This window comes from Colobus angolensis, unplaced genomic scaffold (assembly GCF_000951035.1).
Source record: "Colobus angolensis palliatus isolate OR3802 unplaced genomic scaffold, Cang.pa_1.0 Scaffold55, whole genome shotgun sequence".
Lineage (NCBI taxonomy): Eukaryota > Metazoa > Chordata > Mammalia > Primates > Cercopithecidae > Colobus > Colobus angolensis.
In genome coordinates this window covers 290,110-301,719 of record NW_012119043.1, presented here as the reverse complement: position 1 = coordinate 301,719, position 11,610 = coordinate 290,110, and positions in this window count along the sequence as shown.

Below are 11,610 nucleotides of genomic sequence, written 5' to 3'. Positions count from 1 at the left end.
AATTTTTCTATTTTTCGTAGAGACGGGGTTTCAGCATGTTGACTAGGCTGGTCTTGAACTTCTGACCTCAGGTGATCTGCCCACTTCAGCCTCCCAAAGTGCTGGGATTACAGGCGTGAGCCACCGCACCCAGCCAATGCTGCAGGCTTGAGCCTGGAGGCAGAATCTCTTTCTCTGGGAACCTCAGTCTTTTCTCTTAAGGCCTTCAACTGATTGGATAAAGCCCACCCACAAGGTGAAGGGTGATTTCCTTTACTCAGAGTCTACTAATTTAAATATTAATTAATCACATCTAAAACAATACCTTCGCAGCAGCATCTGGACTGCCGTTTGACCAAACAGCCAAATACCATAGCCTGGTCAAGCTGACACATAAAACCACACCCTCCTTCAAGGCTTCCCTCCAGTGTGGCTGGTTGATAATAAGCCGGTGTTAGTTGAGTATTTACGGCATACCAGGAATTGTGTGAAGTGCTTTTTTTGGCTTGTTTGATGTAATCCTCATAATAGCCCTATGATGTAGGTTCTATTTGGGTCTTCGGTTGACAGGGAAGAGACCTGAGGTTGAGAGAGGTTGAGTAACTATCCCAAGGTTGCACAGCAAGCTGAAGAGCCAAGGTGTGAAGCCAGGCAGTCCCACTGCAGAGCCCACTGCTTTAGCTGCACACCGTCCTCTTCCAGAACCTGCAGGGACTCCTTCCACTTATCTAATCCCTGGCTCCCGGCTGTCTTCTAACTTGCAGGTTTTGGAGGTACTTTCTCTTCGTCTATCTATAAGATGCCTACATCTTATCCTCCTTCCCTATTTGCTGGGAGCAGATAATGGGTTTGTTGCATTTAAATGAAACCCAGAATTGCCTGTAGCCAGGCACCTCTGACCTCTATCACTCTGGAAGTCTGGGCACTCCTGAATGGCCACTGTCCCTGGCTGGGTACTGCTGAGGTCATACCTCCTGCAAAAGGCATTGTGAACCCCCAGCCCTTATAGCTCCAGCGGATACCAAACCAGGAGCAAGCCCAGCTCTGGTCTGAGGGGGTCACACAAGATTAGCCCCCAGCAGGGCACCGTGGCCTGGCCTCGGCAGAGGCGATTAATGCAATTTCCACGATTTCCACTTTCTCGGGAGACTTAAGGAGCCCAGGAATGTGATGTTAGCACTGTCCTGGCAGTGCTGCCCTAGCTCTCTGGGCTTTGCTTGCTTTTCTCGACCTCCCTGAGCCTCACGAACCACTGATTTCCGCCCTGCCTGGCCCTGCGTTCTACCTACTTGCTGCCCAGGGAATCAGCATGCTGGCCCTGTTCTCTGATTCTTGGATGGACGGGTTGCCCAGACCCGCCCAGGGCTGATTCTGCTTCCCACTGCCTGCCTGCCTGCCTGCCTGCCTGCCTGCCTGCCCCAGGCCTGACCCTTCCTAGGGCTGTGGCAGGGGCAGCTACCCCTGAGGACTGGGGATGCTGTAGGCCCGAATCTGCTTCGTCCCTGAATCAGGTTGGACAGTATTCCCCCAAAAAGACATGTGCAATTCCTAAACCTGGTCCCTGTGAATATGACATTATTTGGAAATGAGGTCTTTGTGGATATAATTAACCTAAGGATCTCGAGATGTGATTACCTTGGTGGGCCCTAAATCCAATGACAGGTGTCCTTTTAAGAGTGGCCAACATGGCAAAACTCTGTCTCTACCAAAAATACAAAAAATTAGCCAGACATGGTGGTGTGCACCTGTGGTCCCAGCTACTTGGGAGGCTGAGGTGGGAGGATTGCTTGAGCCTGGGAGGCAGAGGTTACAGTGAGCCAAGATCGTGCCACTGCACTCCAGCCTAGGTGACAGAGCGAGACTCTGTCTCAAAAAAAAAGGAGAAGTAATTAATGCAGCTGATTAGAAGGTGGCCTTTAAGGACACACCTGGGTTCAATGCTTCTTCTAGTATTTGTTGGCTACATTTGATTTCCTCATTGGGTGGTTGTGGATCGAAGGAAATAATAAGTGGAAAATGACTGTCACAGAGTAAGTGACCATAAATGGTGGTTATTATTCTAAGGGTCAAGTGGAGAGAAACACTGGGATAGAAACCTGGGGTTCAAGCCCCAGATTCCTCCTCTATCATGGGACGGCTGTGACTTTCCGGGAGGCATTTACACTGGCTCTGAGTCTCGGAGCCTGCATCTGGCTGTCCAAGTGGCTGGTTTGTCCTGTCCTCTTACTTGCAGGACTACTGTGAGACTCGCAGGACTTTGGGTGCAACCCTCTTTTTTCTTTTGAGACAGAGTCTTGCTTTGTTGCCCAGGCTGGAGTGCAATGACGTAATCTTAGTTCCCTGCAACCTCTGCCTCCTGAGTTCAAGCAATTCTCCTGCCTCAGCCTCCCAAGTAGCTGGGATTACAGGCACCTGCTAATTTTTTGTATTTTCAGCTTATTTTTTGTATTACATGCTCAGCTAATTTTTTCTATTTTCAGTAGAGAAGGGGTTTTGCCATGTTGGCCAGGCTGGTTTTGAACTCCTGACCTCAGGTGATCCACCCACCTTAGCCTCTCAAAATGCTGGGATTATAGGCATGAGCCACCACGCCTGGGCTCTTTTTTTTTTTTTTTTTTTTGAGATCGAGTATCACTCTGTTGCCCAGGCCGGAGCGCAGTGGCGCAATCTCAGCTCACTGCAACCTCCGCCTCCCAGGTTCAAGCGATTCTCCTGCCTCAGCCTCCCAAGCAGCTGGGATTACACGTACCTGCCACCATGCACAGCTAATTTTTGTATTTTTAGTAGAAACGGAGTTTCACCATGTTGACCAGGCTGGTCTTGAACTCCTGATGTCAAGTGAACTCCTCACCTCAGCCTCCCAAAGTGCTGGGATTACAGGCGTGAGCCACTGTGCTTGGCCCAAGAGTTTGGGTGCAACCCTCTTGCAAGCCATTTTTCAAAAGCCCAGGGTGTTTGTATGATGATTTCACATAATACAATGTTCCAGCGTGTTGCACCCTGGTATCTGTGAATGCACCTTTGTGCAACTCAAGAGGTGGGAAAAGGTGGTTTCAGGCTTTGGATGTTACCAGGATTTGCCTTGTGCTTTACAAGAGGTGGGAAAAGGTGGCTTCCAGGCTTTGGATTTTACCGGGATTTGAACTGTGTTTACTAAAGAAAGTTGGCTCTCAAGCAGGGAGAACGAAACTGCAAACAAGCATTCCCTTTTCAGCATTGCATGATTTTGCTTCTTGCTTCGTGTGGCTTTCCCTGTCTCCTACTGTGGTCACCGATGGGCTTCTGGTAGCAGGTATGACGAGGGACACTGAAGTGCAGTCAGTCTGCACTGAAGCCCCAGAGCCCAGAGCCAGGCTGCCCCATTGCCGGCCCTTCCTGCACCCTGTGTGGGACGAGCCTGAACCTCTGAGCCCTGTTGGGACTGCTTACCCAGGATTATTCCCTCAGGTGGCATAAATGTGCCACCTGAGGGAATCACCGCCTTCCAGCTGTTAGAACCTCAGGTGACACTCACCTAATTTTAAATTGCACGGTGGTAAATAACAGATGCAGGTCCAGACCGCGAGGGGAACACAGGCAAGAGACGAGCTTTTTCATCTTGGGGAAGTGAATGAAAGCCTCACCTGGCAGCTTTCCTTGGAGTTATTCCCGTGATGAATCCAATCCCAAGAACCTCATATTCCCATCCCTGAAGATTCATGACGAGAGAGGTACATGCAAGAGGGGTAATTGTGCAGGGTGAGGGGTGTGGTTGGGAGAGCCAGAAAAATGACTGTGCAGTGGAAGTAGAAAAAAAAAATTAAATTGAAAGTAACAAATAAATTTTATTTTTATTTTTGAGATGGAGTCCCGCTGTGTCGCCCAGGCTGGAATGCAGTGGTGCAATCTCGGCTCACTACAACCTCTGCCTCCCAAGTTCAAGCGATCCTCCTGCCTCAGCCTCCCTAGTAGCTGGGATTCCAGGCGCCCACCACCCCACCCGGCTAATTTTTGTATTTTCAGTAGAGACGAGGTTCACCATGTTGACCAGGCTGGTCTCAAACTCCTGACCTTGGGTGATCCACCTGCCTTCGCCTCCCAAAGTGCTGGGATAACAGGCGTGAGCCACTGCAGTCGGCCACAAATACACTTTTAATTGATCTCAGATAAAAACTACTCAGGGAAGGTCAGTAATCGTTTAAGCCCGTAATCTGTTAGAACTTTATCCTGAGTAGCCTTGAGGTTGGGTTAGCTGATTCTTTCCCCTGGTTCCCACTATCCACTGCATTAGAAAAAACAAGGCATTGTCTCAGTTTAGGCTGGCAACCAAGTCCAGTCTCTCGTATTCCGAATTTTTTCTTTAACTCTTCTACTTTGTTGACGTAAGCTTTAGCTTTCGTGGGATCTTCCTTGGCAGCTGCTTTCAGCGCATTCCAGGGATCTCACTTGGCCTTGCCCTTGAAGTCCAGCATCCTGGGCCGCTGTGTATTGATGTTGCCCGCAGTCACTGGTGTGTAGCGTCCATAGAGGACAGCATCTCATCATACGCCAGCTTTGTCTTGAAGTGTTTAATATCCTGCACAGCTTTCTCTTTTTATTTTTTTGGAGACAGGGTCTCACTCTGTTGCCCAGGCTGGAGTGAAGTGGTGCCATCTCAGCTCACTGCAACCTCCTCCTTCTGGGCTCAGGTGATTCTCCTGCCTCAGCCTCCCGAGTAGCTTTGATTACAGGTGCATGCCAGCCATGCCCCGCTGATTTTTGTATTTTTAGTAGAGACGAGTTTCACCATGTTGGACAGGCTGGTCTGGAACTCCTGACCTCAGGTAATCCGCCTGCCTTGGCCTCCCAAAATGCTGGGATTACAGGTGTGAGCCACCACACCCGGCCCTCCACAACTTTCTGAAACTCAGCCTGAGACTGACTTGCAAGGACTCCAGGGAGCCGGAGGAGGAGGAAAGGAGCAGGACGCGATTGCTAGGACTGCACTGGCAAGCGCCTTTAGGGGAGGCGCAGCCCCACGCTCTCCAACCCTGCTCGGGAAGTAGAAATTTAAAAATAGTGTTTCTCAGGCCAGATGCAGTGGCTGATGCTTATAATCCCAGCACTTTGGGTGGCCGAGGTGGGAGGACCACCTGGGCAACATAGTGAGACCGTGCCTCTTCAAAAAAAAAAAAAAAAAATGCTGGGCATGGTGTGTGCAGCTGCAGTCTCAGCTACTCAGGAAGCTGAAGTGGGAGGATTACTTGAGCCTGGGAAAGGTGAGGTTGCAGTGAGCCATGATCGTGCCACCGTACTCAGCCTGGGCTACAGAGTGAGATTCTGTCTCAAAAAAAGTAAAAAAAATAAAATACTAATAAAATAAAATAAAAATAAATAAAAAGTTTTCCTTGCATGATGGGGCAGAACGTGGAAGGACTTTCATCCTGACCTTTCAGCCTGGCCCTACCCACCGACCCCTTGGCCTGCTTATCTAGTCCTGCACCTCCTGGCTCGGCCACTTACCTGCCCAGGCCACACCACGTGCTGTTTCTCACAATGCACCCTGCTCCCTGGCCCTCAGTGCCTTTCTTTCTGGAACTCTTCCCTCTTCGCCCCATGGCTGCCTGGCAGGGTCCTACCACCTCTTTCAAGACACCGTTCTCACCCTTCCTGTACCAAAGATGCTTTTCCAAATCTGCTCTGTCCACATGAACCTCCTGTCTTTCTGCGCCCCCCCAGGTCCCTTTCTAATGACACTCACGATAGCCTGCTCTGTTCTGAGCTGTGGGAAGTCTGTGCGCTCTAGGAAGGCATGTGGTGGTTGTTTTCCACTTGCATGTTCTTAGGCTTATGATTTTTTTTTCATTATTATTATTTAGAGATAGAGTCTTGCTCTGTCGCCCAGGCTGGAGGGCAGGGGTGCAATCATAGCTCACAGCAGCCTTCAATTCCTGGGCTTAAGTGATCCTCCTGCCTCAGCCTCCTGAGTAGGTGGGACTACAGACAGAAACCACCACACCTACCTGTTTTTATTTTTTAAAATTTTTTAGTCCAGGTGCAGTGTTTCATGCCTATAATCCCAGCACTTTGAGAGGCTGAGGTGGGCGGACCACTTGAGGTCAGCAGCTTGAGACCAGCCTGGCCAACAAAGTGAAACTCCATCTCTACTAAAAACGCAAAAAATTTAGCCAGGCATGGTAGCACACACCTGTAATGCTAGCTACTTGGGAGGCTGAGGTTGGGAGGATGGCTTGAACCCAGGAGGCTGAGGTTGCAGTGAGCAGATATTGTGCCACTGTACTCCAGCGTGAGTGACAGACTGAGACTCCATCTCAAAAAAAAAAAAAAAAATTTAGCTGGGCATGGTGGCACACACCTGTAATCTCAGCTACTCGGGAGGCAGAGGTTGCCATGAGCCGAGATGGTGCCACTGCACTCCAGCCTGGTAGACAGAGGGAGACCTTGTCTCAAAAAGAAAAAAAGAAATTTTTTGTAGAGATGGAATCTTGTGTCATTGCCCAGGCTGGTCTTCAACTGGCCTCAAGCAATCCTCCTGCCTTACGTCCCAAAGCACTGGGATTATAGGCACGGGCGACCATGCCCAGCCTATTATTACTATTATTAATTGTGGTAAAATACACATACCAGAAGGTTTACCACTGGATTAGTTTGTTAGGGCTGCTGTATCTAAGTATTGCTGATGAGGCGGCTTAAACAACAGAAATGTACGTTCTCACAGTTCTGGGGCCTAGAAGGCTGACAGCATGGTGTGGATGGGGCTGGTTTCTTCTGGCGCCTCTCTCCTCTGCTCATAGATGGCTGTCTTTTCCCTGTGTCTCCTCATCTTCCTTCTGTGCCTCTGTATGTCCTAATTTCCTCCTCTTTTTTCTTTTTCTCCTTGAGACAGAGCCTTGCTCTGTTGCCAGGCTGGAGTGCAGTGGCTTGATCTCGGCTCACTGCAACCTCCACCTCCCGGGTGCAAGTGATTTTCTTGCCTCAGCCTCCCCAGTAGCTGGGACCACAGGTACTGGCATTCGCCACTATGCCTGGCTAATTTTTATATTTTTAGTAGAGACGGGGTTTCACTATGTTGGCCAGGCTGGTCTCAAACTCCTGACCTTGTGATCTGCCCACCTCTGCCTCCCAAAGTGCTGGGATCACAGGCTAGAGCTGCCGTGCCTGGTCCATAATTTCCTCCTCTTATAAGAATACCAGTCATATGGGTGGATCATGAGGTCAGGAGTTCAAGGCCAGCCTGGCCAAGATGCTGAAACCCCATCTCTACTAAAAACACAAAAATCAGCCAGGTTTGGTGTCACGTGCCTGTAATCCCAGCTACTTGGGAGGCTGAGGCAGGAGAATTGCATGAATCTGGGTGGCAGAGGTTGCAGTGAGCTGAGATCATGCCACTGCACTTCAGCCTGGGCGACAGAGCGAGACTTCGTCTCAAAAAAAAAAGGATACCAGTCATAGGCTGGGCACAGTGACTCACGCCTGTAATCCCAGCACTTTGGGAGGCTGAGTTGGGTGGATCACCTGAGGTCAGGAGTTGGAGACCAGCCTGGCCAACATGGCAAAACCCTGTTTCTATGAAAAATACAAAATTAGCCAGGCGTGGTGGTGCATGCCTGTAGTCCCAGCTACTTGGGAGGCCGAGGCAGGAGACTCACTTGAACCCGGGAGGCAGAGGTTGCAGTGAGCTGAGATTGTGCCACCGCACTCCAGCCTGGGTGGCAGAGCGAGACTCCATCACAAAAAAAAAAAAAAAAAAAAAAAAAATACCAGTCATAGGCCAGGCGCAGTGGCTCATGCCTGTAATCCCAGCACTTTGGTAGGCTGAGGCAGGTGGACCAACTGAGGTCAGGGGTTCGAGACCAGCCTGGCCAACATGGTGAAGCCCCGTCTCTACTAAAAACACAAAAATTAGCCGGGCGTGGTGGGATGAGCCTGTAATCCCAGCTACTTGGGAGGCTGAGGTAGGAGAATCACCTGAACCTGAGAGGCGGAGGCTGGGCAACAGAGTGAGACTCCATCTGAAGAAAAAAAAAAAATACCAGTCATAATGAATGAGGGCCCATCCTAATGACCTCATTTTAACTTAATCATCTCTTCAAAGACCTTATCTCCAAATGTAGTCACATTCTCAGGTACCGGGGTTGGGGACTTTGTCATCTGGAATTTGGAAGGATACAATTCTGCCCTTAACATCACCATAACCATTAAAACATTTTTTCTGAGACAGGGTCTCACTCTGTTGCCCAACTTGGGATGCAGAAGTGTGATGACGGCTCACTGCAGCCTCAGACTCTCAGGCTCAAGTGATCCTCCTGCCTTAGCCTCCTGAGGTGCCAGGACCACAGGTGCATGCCACTACACCTGGCTAATTTTTAAAAAAACTTTTTAGCCAGGCGTGGTGGCTCATACCTGTATTACAGAATCCTAGCACTTTGGGAGGCCGAGGCAGGCAGATCACTTGAGGTCAAGAGTTCAAGACCAACCTGGCCAACATGGCGAAACCCCGTCTCTACTAAAAATACAAAAATTAGCCAGAAATTGTTTGAACCCGGCAGGTGGAGGTTGCACTGAGCCGAGATTGTGCCACTGCAATCCAGCCTGAGCAACAGAGTGAGACTCCGTCTCAAAAAAAAAAAATTTTTTTTTTTGTAGAGATGGGGTCTCATCACCATGTTGCCCAGGCTGGTCTTGAATTCCTGGCCTCAAGTGATAACCGCCACCCTCCCCCGGCCCTGCTTTGGCTTCCCAAAGTGTTGAGATTACAGGTGTGAGCCACTGCACCTTTTCTTTTTTTTTTTTTTTTTTTGGGACAGAGTCTCGCTCTGCCAGGCTGGAGTGTAGTGTCGTGATCTTGGCTCACTGCAAGTTCCGCCTCCCGGGTTCATGCCATTCTCCTACCTCACCCTTCTGAATAGCTGGGATTATAGGCAACCACTACCAAGCCTGGCTAATTTTTTGTATTTTTAGTGGAGACAGGGTTTCACCATGTTAGCCAGGATGGTCTCGATTTCCTGACCTCGTGATCTGCCTGCCTTGGCCTCCCAAAGGGCTGGGATTATAGGCGTGAGCCACCGCACCCGGCCGGGTCTATAACCATTTTTAAGTGTACAGTTCAGTGGCATTAAGTATATTCATGTTGTTGTGCAGTGATTACCACCATCTGTCTCCAGAACTGTTTTCATCTTACAAACCTGAAACTCTTTATTGGTTAAATAACTTCCCATTACCCCCACCCTGGTCCCTGGCAACCAGCAGTTTCTTTCCTGTCTCTGTGAATTTGACTACTTTAAGTGCCTCATATAAGAGGAATCGTATAGTATCTGTCTTTTTGTGTCTGGCATGTTTCACTCAGCATAATGTCCTCCAGGTTCATCCATGTTATAGCATGTCAGAATTCCATTCCTTTTTAAGGCTAAACAATATTATACATAGGAAAGCAAGTTAGTTTTACATTTATCTGTAGTATTCAGTGATTTACCACATTGCTTTGACATAGTATTCAGCGATTTACCACATTGCTTTGTCACCCACATTGCAGTGAGCCGACATACAATCAGGATTTGTTTCATTAAATTGGGTTAATCTACCTGAAGGGCTGGGGTGGAGAATGGGGTCTAGGAAGAACTCTGTGGCACTCAGCTGTCATTCCTAGAACTCAGACTTTCTTTTTTCAACATCAATACAAAGCTATTTTGATAGTCCCTAAAGTATTTTAGACATAGCCTAAAAGTAGAGTTCCAGTTTTTATCAGGGAATTAAGGCCCAAAAAGTATTAGGTTGGCCAGGCATGGTGGCTCATGCCTGTAATCCCAGCACTCTGGGAGGCCAAGGCGGGCGGATCACTTGAGGTCAGGAGTTCGAGACCAGCCTGGGCAACATGGTGAAACCCCATCTCTCCTAAAAATAACTAAAAATACAAAAATTAGCCGGGCGTGGTGGCGTGCGCCTGTAATCCCATCTACTCGGGAGGCTGAGGCAGGAGAATTACTTGAACCCAGGAGGCGAAGGCGGCAGTGAGCCGAGATCATGCCTCTGCACTCCAGCCTGGGTGACAAAGGGAGACCCCATCTCAAAAAAACATAAAATAAGTTTGTGAGCCAGACAAACTTCAAGTAATTCTCCTGCCTCAGCCTCCTAAGTAGCTGGGATTACAGGTGTGTGCCACCATGCCCAGCCAACTTTTGTATTTTTAGTTATTTTTAGGAGAGATGGGGTTTCATCATGTTGTCCAGGCTGGTCTCGAACTCCTGACCTCAGGCGATCTGCCCTCAGCCTCCCAGAGTACTGGGATTACAGTCATGAGCCACTGCACACAACCAGTAAACTTATTTTTGAGTAACGTTAATGATATTTTGGTACTACCCTGTGGCTAAAATAAACACACATCTTCCTAACAAGGCTGCAAGTTTCTCCCATGCTGGCTACAGAGGCGTGCTTCCAAGGAAGTTCAGGTTCATCATGGTAGATCCAGCCCCGTCTTTAAGTGACAGCCACAGAACTTCAGGGCAAAGGTTTGTAGCACACCAATAGGATTGAAGCTATCCCTAATGATGGTTTGCTAAGCGAAGGTTTTGATACTGAAGGCTGAGACTTCCAGCCTCCTGCCCCTCTCCGCTGAGTGACAGCAGGCGGGAAGGGTCTTCTCTGGAAAATCTGACTAATTAATCCAAAGAAAAATACCAGCAGATGGTGACACAGGGGTGGGATCCCCTACAAAATGACCTGGCCTGGTTATTCTGAAGAAAACGTGATTATGAGAATCATCCTGGGAGATTTACATGTCTGCGCCCCTTCCCCACCCCCAGATGGTTGCATCCAGGTGTCATGCTCATTCTCCACCCTCTGTTTGAAACCTGCTTTTTCTCTCCGGAACTTCTCCCTGTAGCTCTCTGTAGTTCTGAAGTTGCGCCGCGCTGTGTCTTGGTGTGGGTCTATTTCCAGTCATTGTGTTGGCCACTTGCTGGTCCTTTTCAATCACATCCTTCATTTAGGAAAACTTTTATTTCTTGAATGGTTCCTCAGTAGTTTCTCCCTTCTGTGTTCCCTCTTCTTTCTGAAACTATTATTTGGATGCTGGGTTTCTTGGGCTGTTCTTCTTATTTTCTTGTAGAGACGAGAAAATTCCATTACTCTTTTTTTTTGAGCCGGAGTCTTGCTCTGTTGCCCAGGTTGGAGCGCAGTGGTACAATCTCAGTTCACTGCAATCTCCGCCTCCCGGGCTCAAGTGATTCTCCTCCCTCAGCCTCCCGAGTAGCTGAGATTATAGGTGCCCACCACCACTCCTGGCTAATTTTTGTATTTTTAGTAGAGATGGGGTTTCTTCATGTTGGCCAGGCTGCTCTCAGACTCTTGACTTCAGGTGATCCACCCGCCTTGGCCTCCCAAAGTGCTGGGATTACACGTGTGAGCCACTGTGCCTGGCCCTATCGCTCTTATTTCTCTCTCTCACAGTTCTAGAGGCCAGAAGTGTGAAATCAAAGTGTCCGCAGAGCCGCGTTTCTTCTGAAAGTTCTAGGGCAGGATCTCACCTTGTCTCTTTCGCCTCTGGAGGCTTCTAGGACCGCTTGGGGTTCCTTGGCTGGTGGCTGCATCACTGTTATCTCTGCCTCTGTCTTTATATGTCTTCTGTCTTATCTGTCTTCTTCCCCGCATGTCTTG